General features: G+C 40.7%; 1 protein-coding gene across 4 annotated transcripts in view; it reads right to left on the reverse strand.

The window, feature by feature from the left end:
* SLC45A1 (solute carrier family 45 member 1) overlaps positions 1-7,649 on the reverse strand; it is a 48,311-nt gene extending 40,662 nt beyond the window's left edge. For 2 of the 4 annotated variants that reach the window (XR_006355748.1, XM_043997336.1), the window contains exon 1: positions 7,234-7,649. The gene's annotated coding sequence lies outside the window, so the exon portion shown is untranslated. The remainder of the gene's footprint in view (positions 1-7,233) is intronic. The other 2 variants (XM_043997335.1, XM_043997334.1) reach the window with 2 other exon arrangements.
* Between the last annotated feature and the right edge of the window lie 8,852 nt (positions 7,650-16,501).

Below are 16,501 nucleotides of genomic sequence, written 5' to 3' on the forward strand. Positions count from 1 at the left end.
ACAGGTCAAATGAGAGAATACTTGCAAAGCAAATTGTAAAGTGCTACAAAACACTGCCTACTATTATCCTGGGTTCAAATCCCACCCTGACCTAAGCTGTTTGTCTATAAGTCATTTAACCCACCTCAGTGTCATCTTTCAAATTCTCCATCTTGAGAGAAAACTGTCCAGCATCTAAGCAAGGATAGAAATTTCCTTTGCAGCCCTTTCTGAGGAGGGGGCCCAGAGTTATAGGGAGCATCCAGGACAGTTAATATGCATCCTGGCCTTTAAAACGTGTTCTTTAAAGTCTGGACCAGTGATTTCATTGGCACAGAGCATTCCCAGTGTATATGTATTACATATATAATATAAGATATAGTATATGTATTATATATTATATAATTATTATATGGCATATGCTAATATAATCATATTAACATTGGCTGCTAGAATCCTGCTCTCTAGGTCACGTAGCGCCTTTTCCATAATTTGTACACAAGGACTTCCCAAATCCTTATTCCAGATTTTCTGCCAAGGTCGAATCCCTTCTTTATCCAGTCTTTATCATCCATCGCAAAAAAGAATCATGGGATCCTAGGCTTTGAGGTAGATGAGACCTTCGAGAACATCTAATCTAACCTTGTCTAGTATTTTACAAATGAAGAAGCTGAGGCTCAGACAGAAGCGACTTGCCCAAAGCCATGAGTTAAGGTGCTGAGCTAAGATTTGAACTCAGGTCCTTTCACTCCAAAGCCATGGCCATCTGTGGCACCATACTGCCTTTCACTAGACAAGGCTACTTAGAAAAAGCATTGGATCTAGGGATGGCCCAGGGAGCTGTCTCATACTCGAGAGGTTTAAAGACCCCATATTCTAATCTCAGCTGTATAAATGATGGGTTTGGAGACCTTAAACAAGTCACTTACCCTCTTCCCTTTGCAAAATAAGGATGGGATTAGGCCTAAGGGAGGGATGTTTGCTAAGTCATATGGAATAATAGATTTTTAGCTGGGAAGAATATCCAAGGTCATTTATTCCAGGAGTATGAAACACAGGGCCAGTGACACTCCCCCAATGCATGCCTGGACCAGATTAAAATGTAATTGGAGCACCGGCCCTGGATTCAGGAGTACTGAGTTCAAATCCAGCCTCAGACACTTGACACTTACTAGCTGTGTGACCCTAGGCAAGTCACTTAACCCCCATTGCCCCACAAAAAAAATGTAATTGGGAGGGCAGCTAGGTGGCACAGTGGTTAAAGCACTGACCCTGGATTCAGGAAGACCTGAGTTCAAATCCAGTCTCAGACATTTGACACTAGCTGTATGACCCTGGGCAAGTCACTTAACCCTCACTGCCCTGAAAAAAACCAAACCAAAACAAAAACATAATTGGGAGATGTTCTTAAACATAAATAAAAATATAATAGAACATAGTGTTCGTATGTGGTTTTCAAAGTGAGTATGCAGCAGGGTGTATATGGTTCAGTGGCCCCATTTCTACTTGAATTGGTGTTGTCCAGCCTTTTCATAAGGGGAAGCTGAGGAAAGTGATGCCCAGGGAGGTTAGGAGACTTGCCCCCACAGTAAGTGAAAGAGCCAGAATTTAAAGTCACATCCCTGACCTCTAACCCCTGACTGCTGATTTAAGAGAACTATGCTCTCCCCACAAGCCATATGGGCTTTCATCCTTCAGCTTGAACAGGAGTTGTGTCTTCAGTTTCTTTGCATCCTATGATATGTGCTCCACGCCCCCCCCCCCAATATTTTACCCTTTGATCAGTTTCATTTTCAGGTACTCTCAAGACCATCTGGGAGATTTCTCTGGATCAGATTATTAGTGTCAGTAAGGAATAAAAACGGGGCAGCTAGATAGTTCAGTGGAGAGAGCTCTTGGGCCTGGAATCAGAAAGACTTGAGTTTAAATCTAGCCTCAGACACTCACTAGCTGTGTGACCCTGGGCAAGTCACTTTACCCTGTTTGCCTCAGTTTCCTCGTCTGTAAAATGAGCTGGAGAAGGAAATAGCAAACCACTCCATTATCTTTGCCAAGAAAACCCCAAATGGGGTCATAAATACTTGCACATGACTGAATAAAAACAAAGGAACAAAATTGCCCCATGAAAACATCTTTTCAGAAGCCATGCTCAACGGACCTGAGACCCTTTGTAGGAGGGAGGCACGGACAATCGGGTGCCATGCCTGTGCTCTCCTTTCTCAATAGGCAAAGTTTGACTTCAGTCTCTCAGCTCTACCTTTTCTTCACCCCACCCCACCCCTCCTTGCTTGGATCCCAACTGTTTCCTAGTGCCTCCTTCCCTCATATTCCCCAGCCTCTTTGGCAAAGGGTCTGGTTTTTGAATCTTTTACACCTTTGTGTGAGTTGAAAGCATTCCTTGGTTTCTTCCAACAATATTTGAATTTTAAATTAGATTTGTAGTTACTGATTTTAAAAGGCCTCTTTTATTAAAAAAAAAAAAAAAGACCAGACACTATCAAATCTACAGGGAAGGGGGCAGCTAGGTGGCACAGTGGATAGAGCACTGGCCCTGGATTCAGGAGTACCTGAGTTCAAATCCGGCCTCAGACACTTGATACTTACTAGCTGTGTGATCCTGGGCAAGTCACTTAACCCCCATTGCCCTGCAAAAAAAAAATCTACAGGGAAAAATTGGGATATGGAAGTTTCTAAGCATCCTGACAATATACTAGGTAATAATTATTATAATAATATAGATATGATTATAATAAGACAATATTGGTACCTCTATCCTAGCATCAATCATATTATCACCAATCATAATATATGACATAATTATAACATTGTTATATGATATCAATCGTATTATAATTGTGTTAACATTAATGATGTTCAGTCACTTCTGACTCTTCATGACCTCACAGACCATATCACACCAATACTTTCCATGGGGTTTTCTTAACAAAAATACTAAGGTGGTTTCCCATTCCCTTCTCCAATGAATTGATGCAAACAGAGGTTAAGTGACTTGCCCAGGGTCATATAGCTAGTAAGTGTCTGAGGCTGGATTTGAACTCAGGTCTTCCTGACTCCAGCCCCAGAACTCTTATCTACTGAGCCATCTATCTGTCTAACAATAATAATATTAATCTTATTATTATGATTGTTAATTAACCATAATAATATGCAATAGTACTACATAATAGAATCAGCGTAGTATAAAGAAGCAGGTCTTCCTTGATCTTACTAGATGTGTGACTCTGGGCAAGTCACTTAACCCCAATTGCCTCACCAAAACAAACAAACAAACAAAAAAACCAAGGTTGACTTTTCAGGGCCAACACAGATAATCTGAAAGTTTTTGTTTCACAAACTCAGCTCTTTCCTCTACCTTTCCATCTCCCCTCCCCTCTAGCTTTAATTTCCTGGTGTAAAAATAATAGCTGTCAGGGCAGCTAGGTGGCACAGTGGATAGAGCACTGGCCCTGGAGTCAGGAGGACCTGAGTTCAAATCTGGCCTCAGACACTTCACACTTACTAGCTGTGTGACCCTGGGCAAGTCACTTAACCCCAATTGCCTCACTAAAAAAAAAAAAAGCTGTCCCCAGAAGGTCCATGCATTTCTCCTAGCTGAATATTTCTGCTCACAGAGGGCTGCTGGGGGATCTCTCAATTGGCAATGAAAGCTCTCATCAGGTGAAAAGAACCGGCTGGGAGAGAAGGGAGCATGAGCCTACAGTGAGGGAAGCTTGGGTTCGAGTCCAGCTTTAGACACTTGCCATGTGGGTGACCATGAACAAGACACCCCACCTTTGTGCCCCTCAGTCTCCTCATCTGCAAAATGGGGTTTTTAGCAAGAGCTCTTCTGAGGAGGATCAGATAAAATCGTCTCTGTGTGGCGCTTTGCAAACCTTGACGCTCCTTTATAAATGTAAGCTTGTTATTGTTGAGCGTTTGAAGGACTGAGAGAGGGACTTGTTCTACTTGGGCAGAACCTGGCAGGAAGGGTGGAAGCCAAGAAGCCAATTTCAGCTCAATGGAAGGAAGAACTACCCAATGGTGGGAGCCTCCTCTAAGTGGAATTGATTGTCTTGGGAAACGGGAGCTTCCCCTCCCTTACAAAGATTTGATGACTACTTTTTGGGTTGGACTAGATGGTCCTTCTAAGGTCTCAAGATGGTGCAGTGGATTGAGTGATGGGCCTGGAGCCAGGAAGACCTGGGTTCAGATCCACCTCCAGACACTAGCTTGTGTGACCTTGGGCAAGTCATTTAACCTCTGTTTGCTTCAGTTTTCTTATCTGTAAAATGGGGGTGATAAAAAATAAGAATCAAATGAGATCATATTTGTAAGGCAATACACAAATACTAGCTATCATTTTCTCCATCCCCATCCCCACCACCATCCCCACCACCACCATCCCCACCACCATCATCCCCACCACCATCCCCACCACCATCAGCACCACCACCATCATCATCATTCCAATGCTGTGGTTCTTAGATTCCTTGATATTCTGTGCTAAACCATTTTAGAAATTCACTATTCCTACACCCAGACACCAAATCCTTGCATCAAACAAACAAGAATTTAGGTTGAATCTAAGTGAAAAGGAAACCAACTTTGGAATCACAGGATCTACATTCTAACCCCAGTTCTGCCCCCAAGTCATTTGACCTCCCTGGTCCTCAGTTTTCTTTTTTGTAAAACGAAGGTGGCTAGAATGGGTCTCTAAGGTTTTATTATTGGGTCACTTTTCTTTCTTGGAGATTAATAATAGCTAATGTTTATATAGCACTATGTGCTTCATGATTATTATCTCATTTGATCCCCACAAAAGCCCTGGGAGGTGGTTGCTATTATCATCACCCCCATTTTATAGATGAGGAAACTAAGTTTTACTGACTTGTCCAGAGTCACCCAACTAGTAAGTGTCTGAAGCTGAATTTGAATTGAGGTCTTCCTGATTTCCTGGCCCAGCGCTCTATCCACTGTGCCACCTAGTTGCCTTATGAAATCCTATAATGATACTAAACACCCTCACTAGACCAAAGCTATACCCAAGAAAGTTTACTTGAAGAAAAAAACAAAAAACGACCCTGCGGTTTTTCATATTTGAATCTAAGTAAATGGTGGTTGGAGGTGGGAGTGGAAATACAACAAAATCTAATCAGATTAGAACTAGGTTATGTTGACATTTTTTTTTTTTTTGCAGGGCAATGGGGGTTAAGTGATTTGCCCAGGGTCACACAGTTAGTAAGTGTCAAGTGTCTGAGGTTGAATTTGAAGTCAGGAACTCCTGAATCCAGGACCGGTGCTTTATCCACTGCACCACCCAGCCGCCCCCTTATGTTGACATTTTTAAAAGCCCAGAGGCAGTAAGCTCTCTGAGCTCCTGCCATGATCACTGCAAAAAAACTCCAAATAATGCCAGAAGAAAAGCCTAAACAGAATTCTACACACTAATTCAAATCACAAATTAACCTCTGTCTCATATTTCAAATCATTTCCATTAAGCTAGGGGATTGTACTGGATAGAGCCCAGGAATTGGCATCAAAAAGATCTGAGTTCAAATGCTGCCTCAGGCTACTCCTTAGCAATTTGATTCTGGGCAGGTGCCTTCCATTTTCTAAACCTCATTTTCCTTCTCTGTAAAATGAGGTTAAATATGGCATTGGGGCAGCTAGGTGGTGCAGTGGATAAAGCACCGGCCCTGGATTCAGGAGGTCCTGAGTTCAAATCCAGCCTCAGACACTTGACACTTATTAGCTGTGTGATCCTGGGCAAGTCACTTAACCCTCATTGCCCCATGAAAAACAAAACAAAACAAACAAACAATGGCATTGACCTCACAGGGTATTTGTGAGGATTGAATGAGGAAACCTATGAAAAAGCCCATTGGGAGCCTAGGAATACTAGCTAGTATTACACAACCCTTTCCACGATTAACAGGAAACATAGAGCCCTCTGGCCTCCAAGAGGTCACACACTTTGGGGAGAACACTTTCCTAGTACAAGGAAATCACTGAGCTGATGAAATGCCTTTAGATTCATTGGAGGAAGCCAAGGTCTCAAACCATATTAATGGAAGTGGGTCATACCCGTGTCTTTTTTTTTATGCTTAAAATTGTCCTGAAAGGAAATCCTGCCTCCGTTTCTCCATTTCTTCCTCCATGGTCTTCTCAACTGGGGAAGAACCCCTATTCCCCCACACTACACCATCCTGGGTAATCATTTCTCCCTGACACTTAAATTACCACCTCCTCTTCCTCCTCTGACCAAGCCTCAGCCAAAAGTTCCTTCTAAGAAATCTTTCCCACACCAGCTCTGGTCCCCAAAGACAGGTGCAGGTGAGCTCTCCAGAAGTAGTGAGTCTGGCTCGTGCTCCAGTTGTTCATTTCTCCTTTGGGGAGGTTCCTCTCTTTTGCCCTGGGTCTTCCAGACGTGTCGGACAATTCATTCTGAGTCTCTCCCTTTTAGTGAGCTTTCCTTCTGTCTTGGACAGCACTTTGTACCCTGTTTTTCTCCCTCCCCAATAAGTGCTGAGTAATGAGGTCAACAGGAAGACAAAGATAGCTACAGAAATACCAGATATTTTAAAGACACACTTTCTACCTGGGGATAAGTTCCATTGAATTTGGAGACCAGGATGTTCAAAAAAATCACAGACGGGCACCCACCCCTACCCGCAACACACACTCTCTTTTTCACCAACCCAAATCTGGCCTTTTTGCTAATTCTTAATTCAAGGAATCAACTAAAACTGGATCTCATTTTCTAAGCTCAGCTTTGAGATGCCGGCAAAAGGAGGGGAGTGGTGGAGCTCTGTCTGACTATCAAAGGAAGCGGGCTGAACTTGAGGTTGCAGGATTCAGAGCCAGCTTAACCCGGCTAGGGAATGGGGGAGACAGTCTTACTCTGCCTATGGGGCAGAGCTGCACTCTCCCAGCTCCTTCCTCTGCCTTTCCACCCCCCCCCCCCACCATGACTTTAATTTCCAGGTGTAAAAAATAGCTGTCCCCAGAAGGCTCCTTGTCTCTCTGCTCTCAGAGGGCTGCTGGGAGATCCCTCTACTGACAATGAAATTCATTAGAAATAATCAACAAAGAACAAAGATGTCCCCCTGCCAGACCTCCGGTCCCCCCTTTGGGGGGTAGCTTTTTCCTGCTCAAGGGGCCTAGCTGGGAAGCATCCTTCTTCCCCCTGGCATCCTCGGGAGGCTTGGGGTGGGGGTGGGGGAAGGTGGTCGCTGCAGTAGGAAATGGTGGTACCTGTAGTGAAAGAGGGGGCAGCATCCCTTCTCAAGAGCTGCTTGACTGACTTGCCTTATCCCAGGCTGTGCTTCCTAGGCCCAAGCTCTGGCTGCTCTTCCTCCTGCAGCATCATCATCTCTCCGGCTCAAGGAGCCTGCGTTGTGGCTGGGGAGGCTGCCGATGACATCACTGCTCCGGTCCTCCTGCCTCTCAGCCCAGGGGAGCTTCTGCAGAAACATCAGCAGGTCTGGGCCTGGTTCCTTAAAGGGGCAACTGCAAGGCAGGGGAGCTACTGAATCCGGCCGGGTTGGGGCCAGCCACAACCCCCCCAGCCCTCCAGCAGCAACAGCAATAACAATACCAGTGCTGCTGAGGAGAAAGCTGTCATTGTGGATACGGCAAGAGACCGGCATCCAGAAATCACCGAGAAAAAGGCAACCAAGCAACACCAGCTTTAACACACATTTGGGGGAGCACAAGGTGGAACATGAAAGATATAGACTTGTATCCTGACAAAAACCTGTATGACATCAATGAAAAACAGCATTCATCAAGCAATATGATGAGTATTCTTGATTCCAAGAGGAATATGAGGACTAATGATGTTGGCCAAGGGTCCTTTCTGAACCTGGGATCTGTGAATTTGGGTTTTAAAACAGGCAGACAGACAGATGGACAGATGGGCCGATGGATGGATGGATAGATGGATGGATGGATGGATGGATGGATGGACAGATGGACGGATGGACGGATGGACGGATGGATGGATGGATGGATGGATGGATGGATGGATGGATGGATGGATGGATGGATGGATATAAATTGTATATGGATATATAGATATAGATAATGATAACTATTTCAATCTAGTTGGCTCTTTTTAGTCATTTAGAAGCATTTTTCTGAGAAGGGGTCCAGAGGCTTTATCAGACTGCCCAAGGGTCTTAGACACACCAAAAGGATAAAAAACTCTATTGTGGACATTTTCAGAGCACACACTAGGTTAAAAATGAATGAATGGGGGCAGCTCGATGGCACAGTGGTTAAAGCACCGACCCTGGATTCAGGAGTACCTGAGTTCAAATCTGACCTCAGACACTTGACACTTACTAGCTGTGTGACCCTGGGCAAGTCACTTAACCCCCATTGCCTTCAAAAAAACAAACAAAAAACCAAAAAAACCCCAAACCAAACCAAAAATGAATGAATGAATGAATGAATGAATGAATGAATGAAAACCCATTTACTAAATGCTTACTGTGTGCCTAAGTACTTACAGAATTATTTCTGAAACGGACGTTCATTCCCAGAGAAGTAATGAAGGCTACCAAGACATAGTTGCTACTGGATTTGTTGAATTTGACCCAAAGTGGTTTTTCTCTGGCCAGAACCTGTGAAATGGTTAAGATCAAATCATGTGGGAATGGGATGAGATATGTGGTTGCAAGAAATCTAACACAATGAACCTGCCAACTGGATCAAGTGTGAGTTAAAAAGCTTACTCACTGTTAATATAATGAGCAACAGAATGGTTGTGACAAGGGAGAAGATGATTGAAAGGGTCACTTCTCTACAAATCAAAATGTGGAAGGGTGGGACAAGATTCGTGATTATTGTCTGAAAGGCTTTCCGTTGGTGCATGAATTACTAGCAATAATTTTTTCAGTTTCCTTTTTTAAAAAAATTTAATTTTATAGCAAGGTCTTGATTAGTGCAGATAATGAATTCCATGAAGCATTGGTTCTATTAAAAATTATAATTATATGTCAAATATGGTAATTTGTTCCAGCCCAATGGAAATGCACAATGAAAATTGTTAAAATAATCTTTATTAATTTAACAAAATAGCAAAGTATATTAAAATGCATTTCTAATTAATTGATTAGAAAGTAATAGAGTAGTTATTGAAGCAGATGTAAAGAAAAATATTAAAAACATTTTAAGTACTTAAAAATTAATTAAAAAGAAAAATAAAAGAAAAAAATTAAAAATAATTAATGTCATATCAAAAGATAAGCCTACACTGATGATACAATGAAAACATTGTTATTATCTTTAAAATATTTTAGCAGTATAGACTAGACTGTTTTCTCTTTTAAAAAATCTTTATACACAACCATCTTCAGGGATTTACAAGCTCACATTCTTACACAATGAGCCAAATGTATTTGGATGGCCTGGGGGCATTATCTCAAATCAGCAACGCTTTCAGTGAGATGTTATTGTCCTTACAATGTTTTCAATAGTTGGGCAAACCAGTCTTTGAAAATAGCTTCTGTCACCAATGCTTTCTTATTTGCCTGTCAAAGAACTGGAAGCCGTCTCTGTAGCAGCCCAAATATTTAGAGACCAATTAACAAATGATTATTTTAATCTTAAATCCCCTTTTGCATTACCTCCAATAAAAGTGTTAAGCAATCCTTAGACACTTTAAAACCATGATGAGTTTTTTCTTTCTTAGAGATTTAAGTTCTACATTTCTTTTCCAGAAGCCTGGTTCAACTACATTAAAAGTTTGTTAATGTATCTGCCTGCTTTCATTTTCTGCAAAACGTTAGAATATTTAACTAATTTTTTGTTGTTAGATTGTTTTAGTCGTGTCTGACTCTCTGTGACCCCAAATTGGGACTTTCTTTTTTGGGGGGTGTGGTGGTGGTAATGAGGGTTAAGTGACTTGCCCACAGTCACACAGCTAGTAAGTGTCAAGGCTGGATTTGAACTCAGGTCCTCCTGAATCCAGGGCCAGTGCTTTATCCACTGCACCACCTAGCTGCCCCCAAATTGGGATTTTCTTGGCAAAGACACTGGAGTGGTTTGCCATTTCCCTCTCCAGCTCATATTATAGGTGGGGAACTGAGGCAAACAGGATTAAGTGACTTGCCCAGGGTCACATAGTTAGTGTCTGATGCTTTGAACTCAGATCCTCCTGACTTCAAGGCTGGCACTGTATCCACTGCGCCATCTACCTGGCCTAGCTAATAATAGTTAATGTTTATGTAACACTTACTATGTGTTTAAAAATCGAATGTTAAAACTTTTTACATATAATTGGGGGAAAAGAAAATATTAAAAAAGAAAGACTATAAAAATAATAAAGAAATCAAGAAAAAGACTGTGTCAAATGCTGTGTTAAGCACTTTATAATTATGATCTAAATGTTTTTTTTTGTGAGGCAATTGGGGTTAAGCGACTTGCCCAGGGTCACACAGCTAGTAAGTGTTAAGTGTCTGAGGCCAAATTTGAACTCAGGTCCTCCTGAATCCACGGCCGGTGCTCTATTTGCTCTGCCACCTAGCTGCCCTATTATAATCTAATTTGATTATCTCAACAACCCTGGGAAGTAGGTTGCAATTATGGTCTCCATTTTATAGTTGAGGAAATTAAAATAAACAAAGGTTAAGTGACTTGTCCAGGGTCACACAGCTCAGAAGTGTCTGAAGCTAGTCTTCCTGGTTCCAAGTCTGGTGCTCTATACACTGTGCCACCCAACTCCTTGCATGTCCTTATAGATCTTAGCTGGCCTTCCTGGTAATTTTAACATTATATCATTGAACTTGATTTTTTTTTTAAAGCAAGCAATCTGGCCAACATTTGCATAAAAAGTTTCTTCACTATTCACTTCATTTCCATTTTCTTTCACTGCCTTAAATAAACTTGAAGCGTTTGTCTGAGAAGAAGGTGTTTCTTACTGCAATTTTCAATCCGTGCAGCTAAAAGAGGCTCCATTTCTATTTCTGTAATACCTTCTATTTCTTCTAGTTATTTGCAAACCACAGAAAACTGATGTAATTTTGCCCTTTTCTTTTACTTGGATATTTTATAATATTCCATACTGTAGATTCAAACATACTTACATCAGTCCTGTTAATCTGGTAGACAACAAACAAAACAGTGAATCAAACCCTGATTTGTAACATTTGCCAATTTCTGAGGCATAAATGTTCACGTTGAAATTTTAACTAACAGATCTGTGAGGGTATGAGCTGGCTCCCTCCAGCAAGCACATCCCTGGCCATTCCCCAGCTGATGGGCTTCTACTTTATTTTCAGTTTTTTCTTCTTTATAAAAAGTTGCGGGGGCAGTTAGGTGGCGCAGTGGATAGAGCAGCGGCCCTGGATTCAGGAGGACCTGAGTTCAAATCCGGCCTCAGACATTTGACACTGGGCAAGTCACTTAACCCCAATTGCCTCACCAAAAAAAAAAAAAAGTTGCTACAAACATTTTTTTATGTAAGTCCTTTCTTTTTGGATCTCATCTTTCTGAACATAAATTGGCACATATTTATTACACCGTGGAGTACTTAGAGCTTGGTCAGACATTGAAGACACTGAAGTCATCCATGGCATCCCAGGACATCTCCAGTTGTCTTGATTTTTGTTTTGCCACTAAACTTCAATGACTTGGGAAGAGAGAGTGAGGCTGACAACTTTGTACAGCTCTGCCTCACTTAAATCCAATTCACGCACAAGTCAAGAAATCACACTGTGATCTTAGTGGCCCTCTTCAAAAATAAAGGAAGAAAAGGAATAATTTATTACTAAAAGATATCACACAACACCAGTGACCCCTCCAAAATAAGCCAATTACATTTTTATGCTTTACATAAAATATTCACAGCTTGGATTGCTCAAATAGATAGATAGATAGATAGATAGATAGATAGATAGATAGATAGATAGATAGATGTTTAAAATCTAAATTGTGGTCGCCTTAAATTAGAAGCTTTAGCACCAGTCCTTGGGCATTAAACATTTTTTAAAGCATACAGATATTCCCATGGAGTTCAGAAAGTTAAGAAAAAAGCCTATTTAGCCTAGAGTTGCAGCCTGGTCTGGTTCTTCCTCAAGTCCTCTGCCACAAGCCTGCTTCAATCACAAACTCTCTCCAGCAAACTCATTGTGGAAGCTTTTTATAGGTCTGGAAGAGAGGCAGTCCTTACACACTGCTTCAAGCTGATTGGTTGGCATCATCAAATCCATTGGTTCTGAAGGTGTTCTCAAGGTGTGATTACAATCCAGTTAACCTGAAGTAGGCTAATCAGCAGCTAATCACTCTCACTTGATTCAATCAGTCTAGATTAATCTCCAGGTGGGTCTTTGAGTATCTGCTAAATCTCATTATTTCATCACTATATATATATATATATATATATATACACACACATATATATATATACACACATATATATATACACACATATATATATATATACACACACACACATATATATATATATACATACACACACACACACACACACAAACCACACAAGAAAATTATATGTTGGGTGGGAAGCAACAGGATATGTTAAAATTTCCTGGGTGGGAAGGGTTGGGTGGTGGTAAAGACCAGGTAATTACTGATTTACTGATCATTTAACAAGTCACTAAAAACTACCATAACATTTATACTATCTTAATTCAGTATCTCAAAGCTTTTGACTCAATCATGTGTTCAAGTCTTAGTCACATACTGCAAATATATACAAGAGATCTAAGCATAGTAAGAATACTTGAATAGTTGATGTCCACATGAAAAACTGTTCTTTATTTAAAACAGGACATCACTACAATAAGGCAAGTAGGTATCTGGGCCTGGAGTTAGAAAGAGCTGAGATCAAATCCAGCTTCAGACACTCACAAGTTGTTTGATCTTGGGCAAGTCACTTAGACTCTGTTTGCCTCAGTTTCCTCAACTATAAAATGGTGATAATAATAGTACCCACCTCCCATTGTTGTGAGGATCAGTGAAACAATATTGTAAAGCTCTTGACCCATTATACAGTAGCACTATATAAATACTAGCTATATGATAGTGATAATGGAGATGTCAAGAATGATTAATATAAATCATGGCATCTTCCAAGGAGACAGTTCCAGTCCACCTTGATTCTGGCTGAAACCAAATCCATTATCCCTACTCTTAAACAGAACTGAATATAGCTTTCAAGTCAAAGAGGCTTTTGCATAAAAACATTGTATTGACCACTTGATGTACATGGATGAAGAGCTCTTCAGTGCATTTCTCCATTGAAAGAAGCACTAAATAGCTATCTCATCTCATGGAAGCTTCCTCCAATGATATCAAAATGTCACTTGGATACAATGACTATAAATTTCTTAATGTGCACCAAGAAGACTTGGGACTGAAGGTTTTGGACTTGAATATGGAACCCAAATGGAACAACTGAGTGAAGGTGACACAAATACTTCTTCTCTAGGAAAGACCAAGCAAACAAGACTATTGAGAGAAAACTTAGTGGAGGATGTAAAAAGACTACCACCCTGAAGTCAAAATTTAAAGAGAAGAACACATTTAAAGTAGTTAACATTTCTGTAGTACCAGTCTTCACGAATACTTTTGGCATGATAAAATGGATGATAGCAGGCAGCTAGGTGGTGCAGTGGATGAAGTACCTGCCCTGGATTCAGGAGAACCTGAGTTCAAATCTGGCCTCAGATACTTGACATTTACTAGCTGTGTGACCCTGGGCAAGTCACTTAGTCCTCATTGCCCCCCCCTCCCCAAAAGGATGATAACAGATTTAGAAGAACTCATAAAATGCCAATAAAACATAGTGCTCATAACCCCAAGGCAAAAGAACACTTCCTGATAAAAAAGGAAGACATGTATTGATAGATGTTCTGAGTTTGTTGTTGAGTCTTTTTTCAGATGTATCTGATTCTTCGTGACCCAATTTGGGGTTTTCTTGGCAAAGATACTGGAGTGATTTGCCATTTCCTTCTCCACCTCATTTTATACATGAGGAAACTGAGGCAAACAGGGTGAAGTGACTTGCCCAGGGTCACACAGCTTGTGAGTGTCTGAGGCCAGATTTGAACTCAGGAAGATGAATCTTCCTGACACCAAGCCTGGCATTCTACTTGCTATGGTGCCACCTAGCAGCATGATGTTCTGAGAATGAATGGAAAATGTTAAAATTTTACAGAAATACTTTGGAACAAACAGAACTGACTCCACAGAGCTTTTCAAGTATAACCAAAAGAGGTTTATCTCTGGACTGATCCTATGAAACAGCTAAGATCCAAGACTGGAATTGACCTCTTTGCCTCTCCTCTGAAGACTTGCACATGAACTTGACCAAAAATATTTAGATAAATAAGTGTCCACTGAGTCACATCTTGGAATCAGGAAGACTCAACTTCCTGAGTTCAAATCTGGTCTCAGACACTTACTAGCTGTGTGACCCTGGACAAGTCACATAAGCCTGTTTGCCTCAGTTTCCTCATCAGTAAAATGAGCTAGAGAAGAAAATAGTAAACTACTTTAGTATCTTTGACAAGAAAATCTCAAATGGGAACACAAAGAATTGTACTGAAACGACTGAAAACAACATATAGATATTAAAAATTTTTATAGATACATACATATATATGTGTATACATACACACATACACACATATACATGCATGCATGCATACATACATAAACTTAAGAACAATACTCCTAATAGATGTCTCTAAATCAAGTACTCATTTCATGGAGGAACTGTCCAATGAAGGCCCAATCCTTGGAAGAGAAACAGATCACATACTTTTTTTTTTTTTGGCAGGGCAATGAGGGTTAAGTGACTTGCCCAGGGTCACACAGCTAGTAAGTGTCAAGTGACTGAGGCTGGATTTGAACTCAGGCCCTCCTGAGTTCAAATCCAGGGCCGGTGCTTTATCCACTGTGCCACCTAGCTGCCCCAAGAAACGTATTCTTAATGAAGCAAGGGATAGAGGCAATTATAAAAGATAAAATAACTTTGATTACATGAAACTGAAGAGCTTCTGAACAAACAAAATTGATGTATCCAATAATGGAAGTAGTTGAAAAGAGAAAAATCTTTGTACCAGATTTTTCTCATAAGGGTTTGGCATACAAGATAATAAGTAACATATAATATATGTATATACATACATACATATATTTACATGTATGTACACACACAAGAGCTATTCCTCAATATATAAATGGTCAAAAGTTATGAACAAACAGTTCTCGAAAGAATTGTATAACATGGCCTATGAAAGAATGTTCCAAATCACTAATAATAGAGAAATGCCAATAAAAACAGTCCTGAGGTCTTACAGTGTAATGATTGGAATGACGCTAGACTTTTAGCCTCTTACAACAGCCTGCAAATTGGAAAAATTGACAAAAGACGGGAATAATCAATGTTGGAGGGGACTGTGGGAAGATAGGTACACTAAAGGCATTGTCAGTAGAGCTGTAAATCAGTACAACCATTTTGGAAAGTCATTTGGATTTGTGTAAATAAAGTGACTAAAATGTCCATAGTCTTTGACCCAGAGATTCCATTTGTAGGATTATTACCCCATAAGGAGTATGATTGACAGGCTATTAATAAGGAGGCCATTGGTGAGAAGAAAGTCCCCATATATATCAAAACATTTATATTGATACTTTTTGCGATAGCAAAGAATGCAGTAGATACCCATAGATTGGGCAATGGCTAAATGAACTGTGGCACATGAATGTAATGGAATATGACTCTGCTAGAAGAAAAGAGGTGTGTGATGAATATAGAGAAACAGAAAGTTCTGTATGGACTGATGCTGGGTGAAGTAAGTAGAGCCAGAAAACCAGTCTACACAATGACTACAGCAATGTAAGTGGAAAGAAAAACCACAAAACAATCAAAAGTGGATGTGTTTTATAAGGAGTTTAAAAAATATTTTCTACAAATAAAGGAGTTTTATTTTTAAAAAAAGTGAATGTGGGCGCAGTGGATAGAGCACCAGCCCTGGATTCAGGAGGACCTGAGTTCAAATCCAGCCTCAGACACTTAACATTTACTAGCTGTGTGACCCTGGGCAAGTCACTTAACCCCAATTGCCTCACCAAAAAAAAAAATTTATGTGACAAAATCACAAAGAGCAAACTTGGCCCCAAAGAAGAGAAATGAGAAAACACGCCCACTCCTTTTCGGAGGTAGGAGGTGCACAAGTATGGTAGACTCTACATATTTTCAGATTTTTTTATATATATTGATTTTTATTGTATTATTTGTTACATGGGAAGGCTCTTTGGGAGAGGAGGGAGGAGGGATACTGAGGGAAATCAACTTCATGTTTGGAATATCTTTCAAATTTGCCCCCTTTTCTCCTCTGCCGCTGCAGGCTCTCATCATCTTACTCCTGGACTACTGCACTAGCCTACTGGTTGGTCGGCCTGCTTCAAGTCTCTCCACACTCAAATCCATTGTCCATTCAGCAGACAAAGTGATTTTCCCAACACTCAGGTCAGGTCATTTCACTCA

Source organism: Dromiciops gliroides, chromosome 3 (assembly GCF_019393635.1).
Source record: "Dromiciops gliroides isolate mDroGli1 chromosome 3, mDroGli1.pri, whole genome shotgun sequence".
NCBI classification, from domain to species: Eukaryota; Metazoa; Chordata; class Mammalia; order Microbiotheria; family Microbiotheriidae; genus Dromiciops; species Dromiciops gliroides.